This window comes from Chlorocebus sabaeus, chromosome 3 (assembly GCF_047675955.1).
Source record: "Chlorocebus sabaeus isolate Y175 chromosome 3, mChlSab1.0.hap1, whole genome shotgun sequence".
In the NCBI taxonomy this organism is placed as follows: Eukaryota; Metazoa; Chordata; class Mammalia; order Primates; family Cercopithecidae; genus Chlorocebus; species Chlorocebus sabaeus.
Genome location: NC_132906.1, coordinates 93,869,067 through 93,875,798, shown reverse-complemented (window position 1 = coordinate 93,875,798; position 6,732 = coordinate 93,869,067).

The window sequence follows — 6,732 nt, the reverse complement described above, 5'->3', positions numbered from 1 at the left end:
AAGGGAGCTAGGGTCCTGCCCTGGTGGGGAGGTCATGTCCAGGGACCTGTGACATCACGACCAGGAAGGGAGTTGGCATCTTGCCTGGGGTGGGCAGGGTTTCTATCCAGAGTCTGTGACTGGTTTTAAGGTAACAGAGATCCTCTCCACTCTTTCTTATTGCCTGTTCTGGTGACTTCCTCTGTCCTGAGCACCCTGAGGACTGAAGGGGTAGATACTAATTAGAACTCTAAGTGCCAGTGGCCAAAAACCAACAAAATCTGCTCCCATGGAAAGAGGCAAATTTGAAGGATGCTGGAGAGGTCATTGAGTTACAGGGCAAGTGCCAGAACCAACAGATCCAGAGAATCTAATCACCTCTTAAAGGCCCCTTGAAGAACAGAGCCTTGAAGAACAGAGGCTCATGGCCCCATGTGCCCTCCCATCCTCCTCTGCCCTCAAAATTCCAGGATTGTGAAGAACAGGAGACAGATGACCCAGGTTACAGCCTCCTTTCCCCCACATCTTCTTTCTCAGCATCAGCCCCAATCTCTCCCTGGCAGTGAGACTTTAATCATGAGAGGAGAACATGGTTGCATTTCCATGTTATCATCCTCCCAGCTCAATCTCCTAGACTTTCTAGAGCTTTCTCCATCAGTGCAGTGACAAAACCCCAAAGGAGTCACTCTGGTTGGCTCCCCTGGATCCCACCTCACCCCTGGACTGACTCCTACATCCAGGGCTCGGAGTGGGGCAGCTGGCCTAGACTCTGCCGGTGGTGGGGTCCTGGGTGAACAGCCCTCAGATTCCAGCTCCATGGTGGAGAAGGCTGGTGTTTGTCTGTTCCCACACTGCTATAAAGAACTTCCCTGAGACTGGGTAATTTATAAAGAAAAGAGATTAAATTGACTCACAGTTCTGCATGGCTGGGGAGGCCTCAGGAAACTTACAGTCATGATGGAAGGGGAAGCAGCCGCCTTCTTCACAAGACAGCAGGAGAGAGAGAGTACATGAAGAAGAAGCTGTCAAACACGTATAAAACCATCAGCTCTAGTGAGAACTCACTTCTTATCACAAGAACAGCATGCGGGAATCCACTCCCATGATCACATCGCCTCCCACCGAGTCCTTCCCTCGACAAGTGGGACTGTGAGGATTATAATTCAAGATGATGCTTGGGTGAGGACACAGAGCCAAACCATATCAGCTGGGGTCCTGGACGCACAAGACTGACAATGTCCCCAAGGCCTGGCAGGACCCCAAGGATGGCTGAGCCACCATGGATCTCTGGCTCTTTAATTTTTATTGCTGGTATGGGAATCCACAGCACATTTTTGCTCAGGTTTTCCTCTTGATAGATGCAGTGGTAGCCAATCTACCTCAAGGTGTGGGGAGGATATTTCAGATTTTCAGCGTGTCCATAAAGGCACACTAAGGATGGTTGACATTTGCAGAAACCCAGTGGGTTCCAAGTCCCACTCTGAGTTAATGAATGGTCCAAGTGAGATGCTCGCTTCTATAACCCAGGCTCTTGCTACTCGAAGTGTCATTTTGGGGCTGGTAGCATGGGCCTAAGAGGCTGAATGTACAAACGGACGGCAGCCAGAGCTCCCATGAGAGCACAACCCTGCACCACTGCCTGTCAAATGACACCCACTGCACCAAGGAGGGATGTCTGGCTAAGGCAGGCCAGGGACTTCCACCTCAGGGCGGAGGATGAGGAATTTGAGCAGGGCTGGGGACAAGACCTCGTTGAGAAGAGGAGTCAGAGGAGCCTGGCTGGTTTGGTCGAGGAAGGAGTCATTGTCGAGGCTGCCTGAAGCTCAGTGACTTAATACAGCCCTTGTGTGATTGCTCACAACTTCGTGGGTTGGCTCTGGTGGCTGCTGGCCTAGTGTGGCCTCATGGACATGTCTGGGGCCTCAGGTAGGATGATGGGGCTTGGGATGGCTGAGGCTTCCCTCCATGTGGTCTCTCAGCCTCTAGCAGGCAGCCTGGGCTTGGTCACAGCAGAAAGGAGAGAAAGCCTCGATGCAAACAAGCCTTTTCTTGCACCACATTTGCTAATGTCTCATCGGCTAAATGAGTCAAACTAATCCCAGATGCAGGAGTGGAGGAACAGATTTGAGCACTAAAATATGGTTGTCAGAGGCCGGGCGTGGTGGCTCACGCCTATAATCCCAGCACTTCGGGAGGCCGAGGTGGGCGAATCACGAGGTCAGGAGATCAAGACCATCCTGGCTAACACGGTGAAACCCCGTCTCTACTAAAAATACAAAAAAGTTAGCCGGGCGTGGTGGTGGGCGTCTGTAGTCCCAGCTACTCGGGAGCCTGAGGCAGGATAGTGGCGCAACCTTGGGGGGCGGAGCTTACAGTGAGCTGAAATTGTGCCACTGCACTCCAGCCTGGGCGACAGAGCAAGAATCCATCTCAAAAAAAGAAACCAACACACAATTATATATACATATGTATGTATAGTAGTCAGACCGGCTTAGTTCACAGAGCTCTGCCTGCCTTGTTTCGTAGGTTTGCTAATTGGAAAGAAGAGGCTAGAGTGTCTGGTATGTGTTTTTAATCAGTTGCTTTATGAGATTCGGGTTTGGAGAATCTCTCACCAACCCTTGGGAGGTTGATGGCAAATTTATTTTTCTTATTCTTTGCTGTCTTTTAGCAACAATTTTACACATAATTCCCTTTGCATTTGTATTTGCATGCAACATTAAAACCAGAAGGGAATTTAATAAATTAATCTATTTATACCAGTTTCTTTGAATGGGGACTTTAATTCATTTGCATAACTGTCATAGCAGCAGCATATGACTCCTAGAAGTTTTTTTCTCCATGGTTGCATTTCAGTTGAGAGACTGTCTCTATCATATGCCAATAGAGATTTGTTTCCTGCATCTTCCGGGGAAAGAGGAAAGAACTCTTTATGGCTCCTTTTAAATAAACAGGCTTTCCTTATTTTTATCATTTATTATCACTTATTATTATTATCATTTTAATTTTTGGAAATATAAACATTTTAAAAATTAAAAGAAAAACGCAAGGCCAGGTCCAGTGGCTCACACCTGTTATCCCAGCACTTTGGGAGGCCGAGGTGGGTGGATCTCTTGAGCCTGAGAGTTTAAGACCAGCCTGGGCAACAGAACAAAACGTCATCTCTACAACGAATACAAAAAGTAGCCAGGCATGGTGGTAAATGTCTGCAGTCTCAGCTACTCAGAAGGCTGACCACCTGACCTTGGGGAGGCAGAGGCTGTAGTGAGCTGTGATTATATCACTGCACTCTAGCCTGGGCAACAGAGTGAGACCCCATTTCACACACATACACACACAGAAAAACCAAAACAAAACAAGAAAAATGCAAACATACTTAGTTCCATTGTCCACAATTAACACTGTTAGTATCTTAGAATATTTGCCTTTGATGTTTTTAGCTTTTGAAAAATCATGTTTTTGTTTTTATAAATACTGTAATCATGCTTACTCACTGTAGAGAACTTAAGCGATGAAACTATAAAAAGGTGAAAATTTAAAAATGACCCCAGTTGCCCCGCAGCCATGACCACCATGAACATCAGGTTAACATTGTGGCAGACGCCTCTCCATTTATGTTTACGTGCACAGGCTGCTGAGTGGGTGGGAAGATAGACATGGTGTGAGGAGCTCTTCTGTGGGTGCAAACACCTGCGGGGTGGATGGACATAAGGTCATAAGGTGGGAACAGACCACCTCCCTCCTGCAACAAAGATAATTCATCAAATTTACTCAGATTTAATGGAGGGAAAAAAACCTGAAGCACAACTGAAGGAACCGATGAACGTCCAGTATTTCCTCACTATGAGTCGTTCGTTGCTCAGAGCTCTTTCTAAGGAGAGGAGGGGAGACTCTGGGGAAAAACATAGGTATTTGGAGTCAATGCATTTTTTTAAAACATGTACATGCTTCACTTTTACACAGCAACAGCGAACTTCCTGATCTGAAATACGAGGACGGCTTCGCTCTCCCTTCCTCTCACTTCCCTTCTACTCACTGTGTGCGTGTTTTCTTTTGATTCAGTGCTAATTGGCCATGAACTTCTTATTTCCCCTAAGAAGAGCTCAGGGATGTTCTTCCCCAGGATGTCTTCAGACCTGAGAACTTAGGTTGTTGACTTTAGAATCTAACAGTGACTGGGAGGGAAACAATATTCACGGGTCAATCCTCCTCCCCTAAGAGTTGTTAACCGTTGCAGATCCTGAGTGCTATGTGGAGTGCTCTGTGGGGCACCTGAGATGGACCCCCTCTTGCAGATGATCTGCTTTGGTTGTGTGAAGACCGATGTTTTAAGCAGCTGAATTAGGATTTACCTTGGCATTTCTGTTCTCTGTTAAACTTCCCAGGAAGAAGGTATGTCCTTTTGATCTGCAGACCCAATCTTTATTCACTTCAGGTACTTTTAAATCTCATGTCTTTGAATATGTCATCAATCCATCTCTCTGGTTCTCTACCCTGTGGTACCTGTTTTATTACACTGGACCTTCTCCAGATGGCCCTTAACCATTAGCTGTCTTCCTTAACCATTAGCTTTTCCTTAATTGCTATAACCTGCTTGTCTTCAAAAAAAAAAAAAAAAAAAAAATCTGTATTCACTGTGTTCTTATCTGTGGTAATAATTTCTAGAGGTATTTATTTTGTTTCTTGCTGCTTCTGTCATTATATCATCGCTGTTTATAACATTTTAGGTCCTCAATGTATTTCAATAACTTCATTTTCATCCAATTCTATTTTGTGTGGGTAAAATCTCACCTTTGAGCTTTTCTATAGCTTGCCGGTTATTCCATAGCTTTCTGCCTTTAGAGTTGGTTTTCTTTTGTGTTGTTATTTTGGTGTGTCTTTTGCTTGGTGTTCCTTTATTTTATAGAGATCTGTTTTAGTGTGTTTGCAGAATTGCCATGTTTTTCTTCTCATCTCGCTTGTGTTTGGAAAGTTCTCCCAGATGTTCTGGTTGCTGGGAAAAGTGGTGAGCAACTACTTGTCCCTCCTCCAACTTTTTAAGGCTCAGTTTGTTTCCTCCCTACTCTCCTGTACACCCTGCTCTAAGCAAGCGTTTGAGGGCTGAGTTTGGTGGTGCTGGGGTGAGTGGTGCGAAGGAGGAACAAGTATGTGTGTGGAGCGGGACAATCCCTGCAGGAATAGTGGGGCCTGTCTTCCCTCTGCTGGGATTTTGTTAAATGTAGTGAACCAAGGTCCATGCCACGGACTGAGGCTACGCTCCATTTCCTTGTTTGCTGGGGGGTGGGGTGGGGCAGTACCTCAATCTGTGCAACCCTGGAGCCAAACTTCACTAGCATCAGCCCTTGATGGCCCAAAGTGGTTCCAGATTCCAATGCTCATGTTATCTAGTTTTTTAAACCTTTATTTTTTCAGAAAGGACCCAAGTTTCAAGTTACAGTTTTAGAAGATTTGGGTAACTTTATTCATGCTCTTTTTGTTTTTTTCTGAGACAGGGTCTCACTCTGTCACCCAGGCTAGAGTGTGGTGGTGCAATTACAGCTCAGTGCAGCCTTGATGGATTAAAAAGATCCTCCTGCCTCGGCCTCCTGAGTAGCTGGAACCACAGGCACACACCACCGCACTGGCTAATTATTCATGCTCTTTAAAAGCCTTTTAATTATGAAATGATGACAGAGTCACAGGAAGTTGCAAAGAAATGTACAAGAAGGTCCTACATGCCCTTTGCTCAGTTTACCCCATGTTTACATTCTATATAACTTAGTACAGTAGCAAAACCAGGTAAGTGCAAATGGGCAAAATAGATTAATATGTCGCAGTTCCTTCTGTTTTTTGTTGCACACTAAAAATATATATATTTATATATTATTTATAAGTATATATTTAAATATATGATATATTTAATAAGTATATATAAAATAAGTAATAAGTACCTATGTTTAAATAATTACATATATTTAAATATATATACACATTTCTTGAAATTCCTTGATATATACATATAAAGAACTATCAAGCAAAAGACAGACCAAAATAACATTACAGACATCCCTCAACTTATGATGAGGTTACCTCCTGAAAAACCCATCATAAGTTGAAAATATCACAAGTCAAAAATGCATTCAATACACCTAATCATAGCTGGTAGTTTAGGTGATTAACCTACCAGATTAACCAGAGATTCCTAGCCTGACTTACTCAGAACATTTATGTTAGCCCACGGTTGGGTGAAACATCTCACATCAAGCCTATTTTATACTAAAGTGTTGAATACTGTACACAGGTGGGCATTTTGTAGACATGATGGGATGTGAAAACACAAAACAGAGTATCCAAAAATCTCTAGCAATACACAGAGCGGGCTGTTGACTTTCGTGATTCCCTGGCTGACTGGGGCTGCTCCTGGCTGCCCCACAGGGCAAGGGAGTATCAGTAGCCCAGGAAAGGGTCAAAACTCACAGTGCGGTTTCTGCTGAATGTGGATGGCTTTTGTTTCGTCATAAAGTCAGACAGTTGTGAGATGAACCTTCATGCATCAGGGACTTTTTCTATTGGGGAAATGCACGTGTGTGGTTCTGTCATTTTATCGTGCGTAGATTTGTGTAACTACAGCTGTATTTGAGACACAGGACCGTTCCACATCCATGAGATCTCCATCACACTGCCCTATACGTCCTCCCCCTGCCAGCACTCATGCTGAGACCAGCTCGGTCGGGGAGACCCTAACCCAGCAGCGCTAGAGGAATTAAAGACACA